This window comes from Phascolarctos cinereus, unplaced genomic scaffold (genome assembly GCF_003287225.1).
Source record: "Phascolarctos cinereus isolate Bilbo 61053 unplaced genomic scaffold, phaCin_HiC Scaffold_4;HRSCAF=312, whole genome shotgun sequence".
In the NCBI taxonomy this organism is placed as follows: Eukaryota; Metazoa; Chordata; class Mammalia; order Diprotodontia; family Phascolarctidae; genus Phascolarctos; species Phascolarctos cinereus.
In genome coordinates this window covers 215,347,597-215,369,573 of record NW_027555847.1, presented here as the reverse complement: position 1 = coordinate 215,369,573, position 21,977 = coordinate 215,347,597, and the positions used below count along the sequence as shown (strand labels likewise).

The 21,977-nt window shown below is 39.0% G+C and overlaps 1 pseudogene; it reads right to left on the bottom strand.

Moving 5' to 3' along the window:
• Positions 1-21,012, bottom strand: part of LOC110201566 (uridine 5'-monophosphate synthase pseudogene) — a 53,479-nt pseudogene extending 32,467 nt beyond the window's left edge.
• Positions 21,013-21,977: the final 965 nt, after the last annotated feature.

Genomic DNA, 21,977 nt, shown 5'->3' with positions numbered 1-21,977 from the left:
TCAAACACAACAAAGTCAAAGCAAATCGTTATCCTCTTGAGACAGCTAAGTGGTACAGTTGATAAGAGTACAGAATCTGGAGTCTGGAAGACCTGAGTTGAAATCCACCTTCAGACAGTTACTAGCTATGAGATCCTGGGCAATCACTTAACTTCTCTGTGCCTCAATTCTTCCAGGGCTAACAAGAGCACCTATCTGCTAGGGTTGTTGTAAAGTTCAAATGAGATACAATTTGTAAAGAACTTCTCAAAACTTAAAGTGCTACATGAATGTTAGTTATTATTTCCTCCTAAAGTCATGCATCTTCCAACCTTCTCTGCTTTTATCTTCATCCTTCCAATCAGTCAGGTATACATCCTTGGAGTAATTTTTGACTCTTCCTTCTCAGTCACTCCAGGATCCTGCCAACTCAATCACTACATTCATTCTCTTCTCTGCATTCATATAGCCAGCTCCCTAATTCAGATCCCATCCCCTCTTGTGTAAATTATTGTAATAGATTCTTCATTATTATCTCTGCTTCCAGTTTCTTGTCTTTTCAATTTATGCTCTTCACAGTCTACCAAAATAATCTCTATGGCACAGCTCTCACTCCATTACTCCATCACTCAAGAAGTTTCAATGACTCCCTATTGCCTCTAACTTAAATACAAAATCTTCATATTGACAAGTACTTAAAGCCCCTCACGGTCTGTCTCCAGTCTACTCTTTCTTGACTTAATTTCCCTGATTCTCCTTCTCATACTTAATGTTGAATTCTTACGTTTGGATTTCTTAGGTTTTGTTCAAGCTATTCTTCATGCCTGGAATGTACTCCTTTCTCTCCTCCATCCTGATGCATCCTTAGCCTCCTTCATGATCTGTTCAAGTGCCCCTTCCTACAGGAAACCTTTCCTGATTCTCCGTCATTGTTAGTGCCTTCTTCCTCCTCAAATTACCTTGTATTTTACTTACTGTGTATGTATTGTGGGACATCGCCTAGCCTGGTTCCCACTGCCTGAAGGCTAGGGATCTTACATTTCACCCTGCCCCCTGGGCTTCTTCAGTACCCTTAAGGGGGAATGAAAGTATCTAGACTCCCTACCAATGGTTCTAACCCCTCCCCCATTATGTTCCCATAAGTGTAGGGTGATGAGTCCCCAGCAGCCCAGGTCCATTTAGCCACTTAACAGTCAGATTAGCTTTGACAAAAAACAAAACAAAACAAAAACTGTTTACTTCAAAAGTATAATAACGAACATTTAAACTTACTTCCTGGCACACTGGGCTTAATCTGCCTCCCCTCCTGAACCATCTCAGTCTCTGGGGAGGCTATTAGGCTCCCAGCTTAGTTTAGTCACAGTTCCAAGTCCAAGCCCCTTGGGCTTGAGTCCCAGGCACCCTAGCTTCTCTGGGTTTCCCTGCTGTGCCTTACTGCCTGTCATGGCTCCGAGGTCACCTTGGCTTAAACTTCTGGTCCGGTGGGGATCACGTCCTGCATCCAGAAACAGGACAAATAACAGAACAGAAACAAACACTTCCAGGCTCATTTGTCAAAGACAGGTAAAAAAGAGGAAGAGCAGAGGAATAAAGTCTTTCCTTTTCCATTGTTTCAATTCATGGAGCCCACACTGTGAGTGAACTATGATCTTCAACATCTGATCAGAGCAGGGAAGAGTGAGAGAGAGAGAGAGACAGAGACAGAGACACAGAGACAGAGACAGACAGAGGGAGACAGAGAGAGGGAGGGAGTTCTTGGGCTAGCATTAATAATGTAGTCCATTCTATGTATACAGCCAATAGAAAAAGGCTACTCTCGGGGAGCTTCCATTAAGTAAACATGATATGCTTTTAGGCCCCTTCCAGTTGTATATTCTTTTAGTAAAATGTGACTTCCTTAAGTACATGGACTGTTTTTTTCATTCTGTCTTTGTGCTAAGAACAATATTTTAACTATAATATTCATTTGTTGTATTGAATTAAATTGAATGAAATGGAACTGAATTGAATTCATCAATTCTCCAAAGCTTCCATTAAAATGCTAGTATTCCCTAGAAAGGGTAACATACCCACTCATTATTATAGAACAATTTATCATATTGAATAGTTTTCATTTAGGACTAGGAAATTACTGGAGAAAAGAACATGTGAATGATAAGTTTGGGGGAGTGAGGTCTGTCCTGTAAGGGTTCTTGACTTGGAGTCAATGGACAGTCAAAGAGTCTGGATACATTTTAGGGGATCTGTGAATTTGTTTCTTAAAAATACTTCGTTAATTATATGTCAATATAATTGGCTTCTTTGATAATCACATGTATCATATGTGTTTTAAAAAGTCTCTGAGCAGCCCATGTCCCCCTGCAGCAGTGACCTGGGGGAGGGCTGAATCACAACCTGACACCCCTGGGGCCCAGGCTGGGCTGTCATGGCCTTCCTGAAACCAACCTTGAGATGTGCCCTCTTTAGGACTTGAAACGAAAACTTCAAATGAAAATCTTATTAAAGCTGAAGGAGAATGTTGAGACAATACAGTTACATGAGTTACTGCAAAACACAGGATGTAATTAAATGTTGCACACCAAAAACACCTACAAAAAAGTCACATTAATGAGGACTCCAGGAACATAAACATTTTTGCACTGAAGGAGTCAATGACCGGTGACAATCTCCAAGGTGAAAGTAATCCAATAAACACTCAAACTATTTGAAATATAACTTCATCAAGTGACATTTCTCTGTCTTTGGAGATCTTCTGTTACAGATTTTTGTGCAAAACCAACCGGCTTTGAAGGTAATTTAAGTAGTTTCTCATCACCTGAAGCAGATAGTGGAGGAGATTTTAATGATTTTAGATTTTAATGGTTCTACTACTGAAGGCTATTTCAAATTCAAGAATTTGACTCTTCTGTGGCAATTCTCAAATCTTTCAGCAATTTTAACTACTATGACCACCATTGCCCCTGTGATTCCTTAGCCACCATTTGGTTCTGATTGCTGGTGAGAACACTAATGGACTTTAGGACTCGATGAACTCACCAGCCACCTAAGCACTCTCACCTCAAGATATTCATCCAGTTAAGATCAGGAAAGAATAAACAGAAAGGAAATAGAGGCACATTTGACTGGGTGAAGAGTAAGTGGTCAGTTCTTCATCCTCACCACAGAACTTAAAGCAATTTTTCCCACTCAAAAGCAAGCAGAAAGATAATTTGCTTGAACCTTTTGTAGGTACACTTACTTCTGGCACACTGTCTTCTGACTCACCAGTCCATCCAGTTTTTCAGATAACCAGTACATTTTTTTTGTCCCACAGTAGTAACTTCTCAGTCATTCATGGCCAGAAGTAGGCTGACCAAGTCTCCTTATATTAGACTGGATCCAAGCAGGGAATATCTGGGCATGTTCCATATAATTCACTGGAATGGACACATTTTAACATGCTCCCCAATTACACTAATGATGCTGCAAAAATCTTAAATTATGTGAAAATAGTACTACAATGCTACATTTTTAGAAATAAAGCATTTGGGAGTAGTGATGGAAAAAAGATCAGTAATAAGCTGAATCTCAAAGGCTCCATTGCTGCCTCTTCAGAGTCAGAAACTCATCTTGATCTCTATCTTATGAAGGACTATCAGTTAATATCTTCATTAAAAAAAATAAAAATTCTTTTTTTAGCATTGTTTTGATCATTTAAAACATTCTTAAATCTATCCTACAACTTGTAGTTTGAAAAGAAATGAAAGATATTTCTGCAACATTCTTTTTTAAAATTGTTACCCAAAATTAACTATCTTGAATATTTAGTCCTATTTCTGAGAACAGTAGAGGAACAGAGTTTAGACAGAACAGATTTCCCTTTATGATTTGCATTTCATTATTTTTCATATTAAAATTTTAGGAGTGAAGAGAGTCACATTGGATTCTTATTTCTCTTTACCTTGAACTAATGTGTTACTTGTTCTTTACTCAAATACAAAGAATTTCTGGATCCAACATTACATAATCTATTAAAATGTTTTGGGGTTTTTTGCCCTCCTTTTAGAGATCATTTTACCTGAGAATGCATTTGACCGTAGACTAGGGGTTTGGATTCAGTCAAAGGGCTGTACTTGAGGAAATAGAAGGCCACAATATGGCTTCAAGACTTCAGGTTCCTCACCCCTGCCATAGACTATATCAAGGGAAAATGGACAAATCTATTTTAATTATTTGCAGCTCCTTCCTCTCCATGCTTCCTATACTCTGACCATTATCTTCACCTATGTCAACATCACAACTTTGGGCTTCTTCCTGGTTCCCAGCTCTTTATCTTGCCTGGAACCATTTAGTGTCATTGTTGAGTGACTTCAGTTGTGTCTGACTTTCTTGTGATCCCATTTGGAATTTTCGTGGCAAAGACACGATTGGTTTACCTTTTCCTTCTCCAGTTTACAGAAGAGGAACTGAGGCAAACAGGGGTTAAGTAACTTTCCCAGAGTCACACAGATTTGAAATCAGGTCCTCTTGACTCCAAGGCCCTGCAATTTATCTATTTCACCACCTACCTGCCCCTGCCTGGGACAAGACCTCTGTGCTGTTTCCCAGCCATCATTTTCTGACCTGCATACCACCCCACCCTATTTCCAGCTTTTTTAAAATGTGTTGTCCTCCATTAGAATGTAAGGTCTGATGGGCAGTCTTGCTTGCTTATATTTGTATCCTCAGCTCTTCTCCTACTGCTGACACATAATAAGTGCTTCATAAATGTTTTATCTCCCTAAAAAAAAACAAAACAAAAAAAGCTCTAAGAAGAGTTCCCCAGTTTCACCAGATGGCCAAATGAGTCCATGATGCAAAAAAGTTTACGAATCCCTGGTCCTAGGTTGCAGTCTAGGGGTGCTGGGAACCTCGGATTCAAGGAAAGAAGACATAGGTCCTGCCTCAAAAGAATTTGACTCAAACCTTCTTTCAGTCGGAGACAAGGGTTATTAAAATGCCAGCTGAGGTGGGTGAGATTTTAAGAATCTGCACTATTGGCCAGATTTTAAGAATCTAAGCATTTGTGATGGTTGTCCAGGCCACACTTTTAAGGAATCTGAGCAATTTGGCAATGAGACTGACCTTTTTATGGTGTGACTGATAGCTAGGAGTGGCCAAGTGGTAACAGAGAAGAGGTCTAGGTGGAATTAAGGGTGGAAAGTGGCCTGGTGATCTGGAGGTTACAGACAATGAAAGGCTGGGCTAGTTTCCAGGTAACAGAGAATAGGAGATTGGGGCAGGGTCAACCCCTTTCAAGGACAGTTGAAAAGACTATAGCCTCAGAGGCCATGTGGGAAAGTTGGAGGTGGAGTTTCCAGGGCCCTACCATCACTAGAGGATGCTCCCAGAGGCCAGGGGCAGTTTTCACATCGCGGTAGGGGCTGGGGTAAACAAAAAGCATCTACTTGGCTCAGAGGATAGAGTTCTGGGCTTGAAGTCGGGAAGACATAAACTTAAATCTTGTTTCAGAAATTTACTATTTTTGTGACCCTGGGCAAAAGTCAGTTTAATTCTCAGTGCCTCTGTTTCCTCATAAGTAGGGTGACAGGCACCTCTAAGTTCCTTCTAGCTCTAAATTAAGATCCTTTAAGTCAAGAGAGGTGTTGTTAAACCTTACCTGTTTCCCAATTTAGCTGTTCATAAGGTCTGTGTGAAATGGGGAAGACTGAGCAGAAATGAAGACTCCAAGTATTTTGAGCTTTCTCCCCAGAGCAATGTACTCTCCAAATCCTATCACTGCTTCTTTGTCTCCCAATTGAGGCTATTCAGTGACAGTAAGCAGTTCTAAATTGAGCTCTTATTCCAGAGACCTGGATAGCCCTACTTGTTAAGAGCTGTCACTCTGCCCAATCCACATGAAAGCACAGATCTCAGAAGTCTATGTAAATGAACTGAGTGCTAATGGAAATGTGGTGCTGGGATTCAGAATGTTAGATCCCTTTGCTGAATGTATCTGATTCCCTTTGACAGAAATCTGAAGTTAGGCTGCCCATGTGGGAGAGGAGCAGAGTGTACTGGGCGGGGAGGAAGGTGGCAAATTATAGCCCAGACTTGTGACTGTTGAATCAGTGGTGAATTCTGATGACATACACCAATCTACCTACCCATAATCAATAAGTACTTTATTACAGGGATTACAAAGACAAAAATGAAACAATTCCCAACTTCAAGGAATTTATATAGTATTGGAGAAGATTTTTTTAAAAGTCAAGAATAGTAGTGGTAGCTAATATTTATATTGTTCTTCAAGGTTCACAAAACACTCTACATAAGTTATCTCATTTGAGCTTCACAACCACTCTGTGAGGTAGGTATTATTATTATCCATTATATAGATGAGGAAACTGAGCTTGAGAGAGGTGAAGTGACTTGCCCATAGTCACACATGTAATCTGTTTACAGGACAGGATTTGAACTCATGTCTTTCTGATTTAAAGTTCAGTAATCTATCCACTAGGTGGGAGTGACTTAACAGCATCAAGCAATCTATCGTAAACATGTATTAAGTGCCTACTATTTGGCAGGCACTGTGCTAAGCACTGGGGATACAAAAAGAGGCAAAAGACAGTCCCTCCCCTCAAGGAGCTTACTTTCTAGAGGGAGAGACAACATGTAAGCAAATACATACAAAGCAAGCTATGTAGAGGATAAATAGGAATCGATTAACAAGAGGAAGGCACTGGAAGTACCTTCCTATAGATGGTGGAATTTACTGAAAACAACTGAACAATCCACTTATTTCTCCATTCGTCATTCACGTGGCTGTCCAGCACAAAACTCTTTTTCCTGGCCACAATTTTTCTATATGTTGTCCCCCCCATTAGAACATAAACTTCTTGAGGTTAAGGAGAGTCTTACTTTTGTATTTGTATCCCCAGTGCCTAGCAAAATGTCTGACACATGGTAGGTCTTTAATAGATGCTTTGTAATTCATTCATTCATTCATAGAGAAGTTATGAACATGATCCTTGGTACCTTGTGGAAGATAAGTTAAATGGATAGGGTCTGTCCCCAAAATGAATTAGCCAGTTGAGACTTTTGGGAGGATGGACTCCAGTGGAAGGAGCCACCTCTTCCTACTAGTCTATAAAAAAGACCTCATCTCTTTTCCCTTCTTCTTCTGGAGACCTTCTGAGAGCATGTGTGTGTGGGAAGAGTGGGGTTGATTTTGGGGGAAATTTTCTTTTTTTTTTTTTTTGGTTAGGCAATGGGGTTAAGTGACTTGCCCAGGGTCACACAGCTAGTAAGTGTAATGTGTCTGAGGCTGAATTTGAACTCAGGTCCTCCCGAATCCAGGTGCTCTATCCACTGCGCCACCTAGCTGCCCCAGGGGGAAGTTTTCTTGCGGCAGAAGCACATGGCAATTTGTATGTGGTCAGTTCCAAATGGCCCAAGATGAGGATTTCCTGGACCTTGATTGCAAACTGCCTCTTGTCTTTTATTTTCCCTTCCTGCACACATGTCAATTACTAGACCTGAAAGTAGAATTTTCTGGGGTAAGAGATGGCAATAGTTACATCAAGGATGGGGAATTTAGAATTTCTGTAGATAGGTATTGAAGAGGTAGACATGTATCCACCCACACATCCCAAGAGGAGGGGAAAGTTCTTTACCTTAGTCTAAGAGAGGCAATGTCATAATATCTCAACCACATGATACCTTGGGGGAGGGAACCACATGGCCAACTGGTGAGAGTATCTCAGGTCTGTCCTAAAACAGCTAAAAGCAGCTCCAAGTCTGAAACTCCTGGTGTTTGCCTTCCAGGAAAAGGAGGGATTTGCTTGATATGTTTGACACTCCTTGTGATGGGAGGAGCAGTAATGATAGACTAGCACCATGCATTGTTCAGACTGTGGGTCCAAGGCAGGGTCCAAGTCCTTAGTAAAATAGCAGAAAGGTAACGTATAGGTCTCTGTGGGAAGTAAGAGGGGTTCACCAAAACATTGGGGTATTGTGTATGTAGAAACTTCAAAGTATATTTACCTTCTGGGAGAGTCTAAACCATAGGTTGGTGCTGTGAGTTGGGTGGAATGGTCGGCAGGGTCTGCTCTACTTCTACCCCAAGTGTATTTACTTTCTAAGGGAGTTAAAACTGTAGGCTAGCACCAAGAACAGACACCTTTATGGCCTTGTGGGACAGTGAGAATCAACAGGCAGGAAGGAGAATTATTTATCATTTATGAGTTTTTTTCTGTTTTCTGCATTTGAGTCTTTTTTTTGGTTTGTTTTCTGTATTTTTCTGTGGGATTAAATAGAGGGTGTCCTGTCCCCAAAATATAGGTATGGCTGCCTTAATGCTTGTGTGGGATCTAGGAGAACCCTTTTACATGTCGTTTGTGGTGAACTAGACACATGCTGTTTTTTGTTTTGTTTTTTTGTTTTTGCACATGAAACTGCAAATCTGTTACATACAACTTGTCATTCCTTTTAAATATGTAATAAAGTTATCATGTAAGTTTTGTTCTCCCCCTCTCTTTTTCCCTCCCCCCTCCCTACCCTAGAGATGGTACTATTAGACACAAATATGTATATATGTAAAAGCATTCTATGCACACTTCTATTTATTAATCCTTTTTCTAGATACAGATAATGTTTTCCTTCATAAGGCCTTTGTAATTAATCTGGCTATTTATAAGAGTCAAAGTGATTTAGTCGTTCAAAGTTGTTCTTATAACACTATTGCTGCTATTGTATACAAGCTGTTTTTCTGAGATTTTCCAGATTAAGCTCTGGGTGGGGCAATATAAGCCAAGGAAACAGTGATATTTTTTGGATCAGCCCCTAAGATTGGGCCTGGTCCATGTGAATCCAGAGCTTCATTACACATGGAGAAAATATTCATGAGGTCCTAAATATAAAACACTGTAGACACTTTTATAAAGGCATTGGCTTGACTTTAACTGCTCCAAATGTCAAGTGTCTGAATCTTTAAAGTTGAGTGTTTTATATGATACACAATGCAGTAATATTTATCCATTCATAAATTTAGTGATCTTTTAAGATGGCTGTGGGGTCCAGGGCTATGGAATACATGGAGAACAATGTTTTCACTTTTATATGTAAATGTTAAGGTGTATATGTGTATGAGATGTGTATGTGTGTGTGTGACCACCCTTCCCATCTGGGATAAAATTGAATATAGCTTTTGAATCTCTTGAGAGAAGTGAGGCAATCTCTGAGCTGTCCTAAACACAATGGATTGACAAGGGTGGTACTAGGGCCAACAGAGAATTACGGGGAATTCTAATGATCTGAGGCCAGGAGATGTAAATAGCTATTTTCAGCTATTTTTGCACCATGGACAAATGATAAGAAGGACACCCTCCATCTCTGATAAGAATACCAGGTCCTGGACATGCCCTGAGACTGCCCACAGGTTATACTTAACTTCAGCTCTATTCCCATTTCCTTCTGAGTAACCCTATGGAATAATGATGATACACTAAGCAGCTCACTTTTCCTCCCTGTAAAGGAGAAGGTTAGACTTGAAAATCTCTAAGATCCTTGCCAGCTCTCAATGGATTGACAGGTAAGTTCTTTACCTCTCGTATGCATTAGATCTCAGACAATGCTTCACTGGCTGTAAATAATAGAAAGAACTGATACATATATAGTATGTCAAGGTTTACAAAGAGCTTCCATACCTTATCTCTTTACATTCTCACAATAATCCTGTGAAGAGTGTACCATAGATATTATTATTTTCTCCATTCAGCACATGAAGCTTGGAAAAGTTAAATGACTTGCCCATTTTTACACTAGCAAAATTAGACGTAGGACTCTATTCATATCCTAACTCCAAGAACTGTACTCTTTTTAATATGCTACACTTAACAATGCTGGGCCTTATGTGGCAGGGGTTCTTAACCTGGGGAGTCTATGAACTCATTCTTTGTTAAGACTTTGATAACTATTTGTATATAATTTGTCTCTTCTTCAAGCCTATGTATTTTATTTTAGGCACTTAAAAATGTTCTGAGACCTTTACCAGACTCTTGTTGAGTCATTTTCAATTATGTCTGACTCTTCATGACCCCATTTAATTAATTAATTAATTAATTAATTTTTTGCAAAGATGCTGGAAATAGTTTGCCATTTCATTCTCTGGCTCATTTTACAGATGAGGAAATTGAGGCAAATAGGGTTAAGCGACTTGCCCAGGTTCACACAGCTAGCAAGTGTCTGAGGCCATTTTGAATTCAGGTCTTCCTGACTCCAGGCCCAGCATTTTGTACACTGTGCCACCTAAGTGCTCTTCATCAAACTAGGCTTCACCAAACTGCCAAGAGTACATGATGTAAGAAAGGTTAAGAATCCTTGCCATATGGAGAAGGTTTGATAACAAATAAATTCCATTTCTCTTGAGGCAAGAGATAAGGCTTTTTGGGAAACTGCCTCTGAGATCACCCATCCAAATGGTGGTAGGTGCTGTATCTCAAAGATACTTCTCTACATATATAGGGGAATAAGAATAAAAGAGAGAAAAAAATGATTCTGGCAGGCCTTGACTTAAGACCTTTTCCTCTGTAGTGAGGAGCCTGCTGGAGTAATTGTTGAATCTATATGACTCTATTTTGAGAGGTAAGCAGCATGATGTAAAATAGGCATTCGTGACCTGGCATCTATAACTTTTTAAAAAAATTATTTTAGTACTCTATTTCAACACAATTGGTTTCCCTTATAATCCTATGTGCTTTGTTTTATGAATTTAATAGCATTCTTCTGAGAAGGGCTCCATAGACTTCACCAGATTGCCCAAGGGGTCCAGGACACAAAAAGATATAAGAACCTTGATGTTCTTAAAGGACAAGAAATCTAAAGCAAAAGTTAAAGCTGACTGGTCATATAATTTATTTATTTTTTATTTGTTTAAATTTGTTTTCACGTGTGTGGTTTATTTCTTATCTGTTGGAATAGTGGATAAAGGGCTGATTGCAAAGTTACCTAGGTACAAGCTTCACTCTGATTTCTACTGCCTGAGTGAACCCAAGTCATTTCATTTCTCAGTGCTTGGGCAACTCTTTTAGACTATGAGCTGTAGAAGTACCAAGCTATGTTGGTAGAGGAAATTTTTCATGGAAGAAAACCTAAACCAAAAAACCATAGGTATGGCAAAAAGCATAAATAACTTTGGAAAATTATGTATTTTGAATTGTTAAGTTCTCTTGTGTACCCTGTTGTGGTATAGCTGTGATCCTGGCTTCTTGATGAATCTTCCAGTGGAGAATGAGCTCTTACAGGATTTACCAAGATGGAAAAGCATCCAGACATGAGCCTAACAATGGATTTGTTGCTTGTTGGTTGAGGACCAACCTGCTAAATCCAAAGAAGCTCAATCCCCAGGTGGGTCTCAGGCTGATGAACTTTTCAGCTACAGCCACCTTTGAACACCACCTGCCAAGTTTCTGAAATGTTACTGCTTTGGAGAAGTATGAGCCCACACCAAGGAAATAATGAATCTTTGAAATATAAAAGGAAAAACACAGTAGGGCTTGAATTAGGCTTCAATGAAGATTTAAAACAAACCAAAAAACCCCAAATGATTTTAATCTTCAAAAAGTTTCTAGTGCGTCTGGTACTTTACAACTTTGCTGTTATACAGTTAATTCAATGAAGTTCATTTGTTCAGAAATGAGGTTCATTTGAAGTCAAGAAAGCATCATGGATGTGAAGTCAGAGCCCATGAGGAATCTAATAGGAAGCTAGACTGCCAAGAACTATATTCCATGTTCTGAGCTTCTTTCTCCACTTTGAACTGATATTTTCACTTTTTTCCCTGCATGCCTCAGTTGTGTGGGAGTAATAAAGCACATTGTGAATCATTACATGTTGGAATGTGGGCTCTACACAGAGCTATTACTGGGGCATGGTGAATGGAGCTTTGCTCTGAGCACTGGTGTTTAGAAGTTCAAACAGCATTTGAGCCCTTGTCTGAAACATTAAAGAAAAATGGATCTTAGGAGCTAGGTTGCAAGAGAGGTTAATGAAAATGGGAAGCTACCAGAGAAAAAGTCCTATTCCAGGTGGGCTCCTCCCAGTTACCATCCTGGTTTCTCATCCTCCCAGTGGGTGTTCAGTGTCCTGGGGGTGCCACTTGAACTGTGTTGCCTTACACTGGAATTTGTGCTCCCTTCCTCCAATACAGAGTGGTGAACTCAGGTCTCAGGTTTTTGTCTCCATGGGGCTCTGTATGTTAAGGTTTTAGCTCAGATGAAATTGTCTTAAAAAGTGGATTCAAGGTCACATTTCATGTTGCTTGCCCTGGGCACCAATATTGCTAGTTACAGTTCTGGGTATCTGATAGATTCACCTTCCTAAATAGATCCTAATGGTTCTAAAGTGCTTTTTCTCATTTCCCAGGGGAAAATTTACTCCTTTTTCACTAATGGAATCAGGCCTCCTGATCCCTTATTTTTGGAGTTAAGTCTTGCAGGGATTCTCATCTTGTTGCCTTGGCTTTTAGTTAAATGACAGGCTGTTTTCCAAGTCTAATTCACTGACTGAGCTCTGGTCCCAGTATTATGCTCCTGCCTCTCACCAGCTTATGTTCCTGTCCCTGACTGGGCCTGGCATCTGAAAACAATTTAGAGGAAAGAGCTGAAGGCCAGAGGCTGTTTGATGCTTTTGCTTCTTGCTTGTGAAATTTATTCACAGACTCTGTATGTTGTCATTTTTATGTTTTGTTTTTTGGATGAGGACTTAGCATCACTGCTGATCTGGATTTGCTTTTTCTCTGTGTCTTATTTTTTGTCTCTATCTCCTTCTCTCTCTCTCCTTCTCTCTGTCTCTGTCTCTCTGTTTCTGTCTCAGTCTCCTGTCCCTGTCTGTCTTTCTCTGTCTCTCTCTCTCTCTGTGTCTCTTTAATATTTCCTCTAAAAGACCTTTCTAGTATCACCATATGTTAGATATCCTATAAATTAGGATGTGATAGACAACCACATCCCTGCTCTCAGATACTAATTGTGTTACAACTTGGGGGCAGACCAGAAGCCTTAAATAATTGCATATAAGAGTAGGACATGCACATGTGTAAAAATTCATATACAGAACTCACCTTGCTATTGTTTTGATTATCGTCTCTTTCTTGGGACCAATATCAGCTCTAAAATTCTTCAGTGTAATTAAAGAGATATTCAAGAAACTGGGAATTGCCTCAATTAGTTTTTTTAAAATGGTGGCATGTATATGAAGACTTAGATAAATAGATAGTAGATAGATGATAGAAAAGAAGATAGAATACTTAATAAATGCTTGCTGTGGGTCAGCATTGCACTAAATACTGGGAATTCAAATGCAAGGAAGCAACAACATTTATTAAACACTTATTATTTGCTAGCACCGTGCTGAATGCTGGGGTTGCAAACATAAGCTAACAAAGTAGCTCTTATCCTTGCTGATCTTAAATTCTAATGGAAGAAGACAATATAGAAGTAGTGGTAGAAAGCAGATGGGGAGGGTACTGATGATGTAGCATGGTATGAGTGGTATGAGGTCTGGACCCTTGCAAGATAAGGCAAAAAACTCACTATCAGACCTGAGGGACCCAGATTGTAGTCCAGTTTTCCAGTGGGAGTGGAGATAGTTGCAGAACAGGGCCATGGGCAAGAGATATTGGAGAAGTAGTGGAGGCTGGGACCCAGCAAGACAAGGATGGGAGCATTTAACAAATCTTTAACTGTCATCCAGTTAGCTTATCTGTCAGTACGAATCTACTGCCTCTGTGATCCTACAATTACAGAATTATTGGCAGAATAACCAAAATCACCCTATGACCCTTTTCTCCACCTTTGTTTTTTTCTTTTATCATTTTGTTGATGCCTTTTGTTTTTACTCTATAAGGATTTTCCAACACACTCCACCCTCCCCTCCATTTTTATAACAAAGAAAAACTGTTAAGCAGAACCAGCCCATAAAGTGATTACACAGCATATCCACAAGGCCATGCTTCTAGTCTCTCAACTTCTTGGCTGAGTGGAAAGAATAACGATAACAACAATAGCAACAGTTAATATTTATGTGGATCATCAGGGTTTGCCAAACACTTTACATATATTATCTCATTTGATACTCACTACAAGTCTGAGAGGTAAGTGCTCTAATAAGTCTCACATTACACATAGGTAAATTAAGGCTGACAGAGGTTAAGTGATTTGTTGAGCTTCAGTCAACTGTCAATGTCTGAGGTAGGTTTCAAAATTGGGTCTTCCTGACTTCAAAGACAGTGGTCAATCCACTTTATTCTGTCCTTGCCTCAAGTAAACAACTAACCTAGAGTAAAGGGAGCAGAACTAGAAGAACAGCTTATGCAATGATAAGAGAACAAAACTTCCAAGACTTTAAAATTCTGATTAATGCAATGACAAAACCAAAAAGTGATAAAATCAATGCAATGATGAAACCAAGCTAAAAGAATGAAGATGAAACCTCACCTCAATCAAACAATCTGTCAACATTTATTAAGCATGTACTGTGTGCCAGGCACTATGTTAAGTACTTCTGTCAGAGAGGTGAGTAACTTAATGTACAGAAAGTTTTTTATAGTTTAGTACATGACCAATGTATAAATTTGTTTTGCTGGATTATGTAGGCATGCAGCAGGGCTTTGAAAAACAAATTTGCTTTTTTAAAAAAAAATTCATTATTTATTTTTAGCATCCTTTTTATCTTAAATTTTGACTTCCAAATTCTCTCTCTCCCAACCCTCCCACACCTACTGAGAAGGCAAGCAATATGATATTAATTTTACATGTGAAATCATTGCAGGTCACATTTCTATATTGCAAAAAAAGCAAGACAAATAAAGAAAGTGAGAAAATTATACTTCGGTTTGCACTCAAGTCCTCATTTCTTTTTCTGGAGGTGGATAGCATTTTTTCATCATGAGTCCTTTGGAACGGTCTTAGATCATGGTAATGATCAGAGTAGCCAAGTCTTACATAGTTGATTATCATTACAACATTGCTGTTACTGTGCACAATGATCTGCTTCTTCTCACTTCACTTTGCCTCAGTTCAGATAGGTCTTGCTATGTTTTTTGAAGCCACCTCCTCATCACTTAAATTTTTTTTTGTCTTTTAACATGTGTTTTTAAAACTTTGGGTTACAAATTTTCTCCCTTCCTCCCTCCCCCACCCACCTTCATTGAAAAGGCAGGCATCTCAATACAGGTTATAGATGTGCAGTCATGCAAAACACTTCCATAGTAATCATGTTATGAAAAACTAAGTGTATTTCCCTTCATCCTATCCTACCCCCATTTATTCTATTCTCTCTTTTGACCCTGTCCCCCTCAGAAATTTTTGCTTCTGATTATCCCTTCCCCCAATGTGCCCTCCCCTCTATTAACCCCCTGCTCTCTTGTCTCCTTACCCCCTTATTTTCCTGTAGGGTAGGATAGATTTCCATACCCCATTGTGTATGTTTTTCCCTCCTTAAGCCAAATCTATTGAGAATAAGATTCATTCATTCCCTCTCACTTTCCCCCATTTCCCCTCCACTTTAAAAGTCTTTTCTTGTCTGCTTCATTTGAGATAATTTACCCCATTCTCTTTCTCCCTTTCTCTTTCTTCCAGTATAATCCTCTCTCATCCCTTAATTTTATTTTCCAGACATCACCCTTTCATCTTCAACTCACCCTGTGCCATCTATCTATCTATCTATCTATCTATCTATCTATCTATCTATCTATCTATTTATCTATCTATCTAATCTGTCTATACATACATATAATTTTTTTCCCCTTCCACTACCCTAATACTGACAAAGGACTCTTGAGTTATGGGCAGCTAGGTGGCATAGTGGATAGAGCACCAGCCCTGAAGTCAGGAGGACCTGAGTTCAAATTCAGCCTCAGACCAAACACTCGACACTTACTAGCTGTGTGACCCTGGGCAAGTCACTTAACCCCAATTGCCTAAAAGCAAAAAAAAAAAAAAAGAACTCTTGCATTAAAAATATCATCTTTCCATGCAGGAATGTAAACAGTTCAATCTTAATAAGTCTGTTACAATTTCTCTTTCCTGTTTACCTCTTCATATTCCACTTGAGTCATGTATTGGAAAGTCAAATTTTACATTCAGCTCTGGTCTTTTCACCAGGAATGCTTGAAAGTCCCCTATTTCATTGAATGACCATTTTTTCCCCTGAAGGATTATACTCAGTTTTGCTGGGTAGGTGATTCTTGATTGTAATCCTATCTCCTTTGCCCTCTGGAATATCATATCCCATGCCCCTGGTCCCTAAACATAGAAGCTGCTAAATCTTGTGTTATCCTGATTGTGTTTGCACAGTACTTGAATTGTTTCTTCCTGGCTGCCTGCAATATTTTCTCCTTGACCTGGGAATTCTGGAATCTGGCTACAATATTCCTAGGAGTTTTCCTTTGGGGATCTGTTTCAGGAGGTGATCAGTGGATTCTTTTGATTTCTATTTTGCCCTCTGGTTCTAAAATATCAGCCGCAGTTTTCCCTGATAAATTCTTGAAAGATAATGTCTAAGCTCTTTTTTTGATCAAGGCTTTCAGATAGTCCAATAATTTTTAAGTTCTCTCTCCTGGATCTATTTTCCAGGTCAGTTGTTTTTCCAATGAGATATTTCACATTTTCTTCTTTTTCATTCTTTTGGATTAGTTTAACAGTGCCTTGATTTTTCATATAGTTGCTAGCTTCCAATTGCTCCATTCTAATTTTTAAGGAAGTATTTTCTTCAGTAAGCTTTTGGACTTCCTTTTCCATTTGGCCAATTTTGCTTTTTAGGCATTCTTCTCCTCATTTGGCTTTTTGGATCTCTTTTTGCCATTTGGGTTAGGCTATTTTTTAAGGTGTTGTTTTCTTTGGATTTTTTTTGGGGGGGTCTCCTTTAGCATCACTCTCAGTTTTCCCTCTACTTCTCTTACTTGCTTCTCAAAATACTTTTTGAGCTCTTCCATGGCCTGGGACCAATTCATATTTTTCTTGGAGGCTTTGGATGTAGGAGCTTTGGCTTCGTTGTCTTCTTCTGGTTGTATGTTTTGATCTTCTTTGTCATCAAAGTGAAATAATATAGTCTGATTCTTTTTGCGCTGATTGCTCATGATCCCAGCCAATTACTTGAGTTATAAACTCTTTGTTAAGGTAGGAGTCTGTTTCCAGTGTGGAGAATGTACAGTCCCAAGGTTCAGGGATTTTGTGCAGCTGTTTTCAGAGATACTTCTAGGGACCTGTAAATTTTCAGTTCTTCCAAGTTGCTGTGATCAAGGGCGAGGTGCTTACTCCTTTCCTGTCCTGTGCTCTGCTCTATGAGTGACCACAAGCACTCTTTTCTGTCTTGGAATTGTGAGGAGGATTCTCTCTTCACAGCCACTACAAACTCTTCTGTGCCAGTGCTCCTCCCCACCCTAGGACCGCCACCAAGAACTGTGGCCCAGATCCAAGCACGGGCAAAGCAAGAGAATCCTGCACCAGCAGAGAGATCCTTGCAACTCCCTCTGATTAGCTGCTTGATTCCCCCTCAGTCTGTGGGCCAGAAGCACAGGAGGCAGATGCTGCCCCCATGGCCGAGCTCGGGGAATGAGGCTGGGACCCCGGGCTTCTCTCTCACCACAGAAATAGACTTTTCTCACTGACCTTCTAAGTTGTCCTTGGGGTTCATGGGCTGAGAAGTCTGGAAACTGCCACAGCTGCCAGCAATTCAGTCCTCTGAGGCCTGCTCCCCCTCATCATTTCTTACAGCACAATAGCATTTCATCGCAATTATATTCCACAACTTGTTCAGCCATTCCTTAATGGATGGGCATCCTCTCAATTTTCAATTCTTTGACATCTCAAAAAGAACTGCCAAAAATATGCTTGTACGTATAGGTCCTTTTCCTTTTTCTTTGATATCTTTGGGATATAGACCTAGTAAGTGGTATTGCTCATCAAAGGGTATGCAGTTTTACAGCTCTTTGGACATAGTTCCAAATTGGTCTCCAGAATGGTTGGACCATTTTACAACTATACCAACAGTGCATCAGTGTGCCAATTTTCCCCATTCCTTCCAGTATTTGCCATTTCTGGTAGATGTGAGGTGGTACCTCAGAGTTGTTTTAATTTGCATTTCTTTAATCAATAGTCACTTAGAAAGCATTTTAAAAATATGACTATAGATAGCTTTGATTTGTCTGACAACTTCCTGTCCATATCTTTTGAGCATTTATTAAGTGGGAAATGACTCTCATATTTATAAATTTGACTCAGTTCTCTATATATTTGAGAAATGAAGTCTTTATCAGAAAATTTGCTGTAAATTTTTTTTTATATTACTTCATTGTCTATGGTATCTTTTAGCATAATAGTTTAATAGCAAAATAGTTGTTTCCTTTATTATCTCTTTTAATTAGATCTAGTTTTGCTTTTGCTTTGTCAGACATTATGAATGCTATTCTTGCTTTTTTTTTAACTTCAACTAAAACATATTAAATTCTGCAGCAGCCCTTTATTTTAAGTCTGTGTGTATCTTTCTGTTTCAAGTGTGTCTCTTGTAAACAACATATTGTTAGATTCTAGTCTCTAATCCATTCTACTCTCTGCTTCTGTTATATGGATAAACTCATCCTATTCACATTCACAGTTATGGTTACTAACTGTGCATTTCCTTCCATCTCATTTTCTTTCATTTATTTTTTCTCTGTCTCCTTTTATCCTGTCCCAATTGGTTTTGCTTCTGACCACTGCCTCTCTTGACCCACTTTCCTTTTCATCATGCTCTCCCCCTTTCTCTTATCCCTCTCCTCTCCTATTTACCCATTGGTAAGATGGATTTCTATATCCAACTGAGTTTGTACATATATTCTTCTATCTTTGAAACAATTCCAATGAGAGGCAGGTTCAAGCATTGCCTACTACTCCACCCTCATCTTCCCTTCCACTGTGAAAGATCTTCCTTACATGCCTCTTTTATGTGAGATCATTTTCCCCATTCTACCTCCCTTTTGCCCTTCTTGCAGTGCTTCCCCGTGTCTTATCCTTTTATTTATTTATTTACTTATTCATTTATTTGTTCATCCACCCATCCATTCATCCATCTCTCTCCCCCTCCCTCTCTCTCTCTCTCTCTCTCTCTCTCTCTCTCTCTCTCTCTCTCTCCCTCCCTCCCTCCCCCCCCCATCTATTCATCTGGAGATCATCTCAACATAATTGACTCACATCTGTGCTCTCTACGTAGACTGCTTGTAACTGGCTCAATAATGATATAGTTCTTAGGAATTTCATGTATCATCTTCCTGTATAGGAATGTAAACAGCTTAATTTTATTGAATACTTTATGATTGTTCTTTCATGTTTACCTTTTTATACTTCTTTCACTTCTTCTGTTTGAATGTTAAAATTTCTATTCAGCTCTGATTTTTTCATCAAGAATGCTTGAAAGTCCTTTATGTCATTAAATATCCATTTTTCCCCTGACAGATTATATTCAGTTTTGCTGAGTAGATTATTTCTGGTTGTAATCTTAGCTCCTTTATCTTCTGGAATATGATATTCCAAGCCCTCAGCTCCTTTAATATGGAAGTCACTAAATCTTGTGTGACCCCTACTTTGGTGACATGACATTTGAATTTTTTTTTGTTTTGTTTTGTTTTTTCCCTAGTGACTTGCAAAATTTTCTCCTTTACATGGGAGCTCTGCAATTTGATTATAATATTCCTGGGAGTTTTCATTTTGGGATCTCTTTCAGGTGGTGATCAGTGAATTCTTTCAATGTGTACTTTACCCTTGGATCTAAGATATAAGGGCAATTTTCTTTGATAATTTCTTGAAATATGATCTCTAGGCTCTTTTTTTGATCATGGATTTCAGGTAGTCCAATAATTCTTAAGTTATCTCTCCTATGTCTGTTTTCTAGGCCAGTCGTTTTTCTGATAAGGCATTTCACATTTTCTTCCATTTTTTTTTCATTCTTTTGGCTTTGTTTTATTGTATTGTGAAGTCCCATGGAGTAATTAGTTTCCACTTGCTCCAAAATTATTTTCTTCAGTGAACTTTTGTATCTTTTTTTTTGTTTGTTTTGCTGATTCTGCTTTTTTAGGTGTTCTTTTCTTCAATGAATTTTTATGCCTCTTTTACCATTAGGCTGTGACAATTAAATAATTCTAAAAGACATGGTTGGTGGATAATTTAATCATTTTATTAATAAGACCAGCACATAATTAATAAAAGCATGGTCATTTGGCCATTTCTCTTAGACCCAAGATCCCTCATGGTAATGAGCTCACAGTTTATATGCTTTTTAGAGGGGAAGTGCTCCTAAGGGGTGCCAATCAACGCTGAATTGTTAACACAATGGAAAGTGGACTATATTAAAATGAGGGTCTCAGGGTACATGACTTAGGCCACCAAAATCTTAGTCAAAGACATGTTAATTTCCATATTACCTGTCTTCACAAAATGAAGAATCATCATTTCCCCAGTCCTGTCTGAGTAAACACAATGAGCAAGAATTAGCCCATTAGCCCAAACTTAGAATTTCTTTTACTGTCTGGCCTGGGCAAATTTTTAAGAGAGATTTCCCACACTGGGTGGTTTCTGAATGAATAAGTGGAAAAGGGGAAAAGCCTTGGTCCTAATACAATAATTAGTTATCAAACACAAGAGAGAAATATTAATTTCTCACAAGGCCAATTCTGGTTTTTGGGTATATTTTCTTCAGTATTTTTTATCCTCCTTTACCAAGCGGTTAACTCTCTTTTCATAATTTTCTTGCATCACTCTCATTTCTTTTTCCAATTTTTCCTCTACCACTCTTACCTCTTTCTTTAACTCTTCTAGGAATTCTTGTTGGGTTTGTGTCAAATTAACTTTTTTCTTTGAAGCTTTATTTATAGCTGTTTTCACTTCATTGTCTTCTTCTGAGTTTGTGTCTTAGCCTTCTCTACCATCGTACTAACTTTTTATGATCAAGCTCTTTTTTTGTTGTTTGCTCATTTTTCCAATATATTTCTGGACTTTGAACTTTATGTTAAAGTTGGACTTTACTCACCTGGGGCTCAGGAGGCATTGTCCCAATATTTAGTCTTTATTGTGCTGCCATTTTCAGAGTTAATTTGGGGGATCTACAAGTTTTTGGTGTTTCCAACATGGTGTGATCTGGGAAGAGGTATGATTACTGCTCTCCTGATCTCTGCTGTGGTCTTTACTCAGGAAGGGCCCCTGCTCCCTTGTGACTGACCACAAGCATTCCTTTGTAACCTGGAACTGTGACCTAAAACTGCTATGGGCAATAGAGTTGTCCATCAGTGCCAGCTGTGCCCAGAACCAGCAAAGGGTCCCCTCTCATCTCTTTCTGATCAGTTGTCAGACCCTCTTACCATCTCTGGACTGAAAGCTCCAAAGCTGCTGCTGCTGCTTCCACCTGTGCCCCAGATAGGCTTTGCCCTGTTGTCACAGACTTCTCCTGCTGATCTCTTAAATTTTCTTAGGCTGAAAAAATGTCTTATCCTGACTTTTCATTGACTCTACCACTCCAAAATTTGAATTGAGGTGTTATTTTAAAGTTGTTTGGAGAGGAATGTTTAGACGATTTAATTGGGTTGCTGCCTCTAATCCATCATTTTGGCTCTGCTTCCTAAATTAAAAAAAAAGTCTGCTCAGTTATAGAAAGTGGGGGGGGAAGATAGATTAATAAAGGAAAAATCACTTAAAAACCATAGATGTTTGAAGTATTGAGTATTATTGAGTAGCTTAAAAAGTCTTATGTCTGCCTATTTTGTTATGACATTACTAGCCAGACAATAAAGTTGGTGGTGGTGAGGAGGAGAAACCAATTTGCTAACCTTAAAGCACTAAATAAAGTGTTACAATTAAAAAAGAATCCTGTTCTACTTCTACTGTCTCTGCTAACACATATCAGTTCACATAAGTTTTCCTATGTTTCTCTGAATTCTTCATATCCCTGTTTTAAGGTGTATTAATATTCCATTCTCTTCATATTTGGTACCCCAGTTCATCCAGCCATTTCCCTCA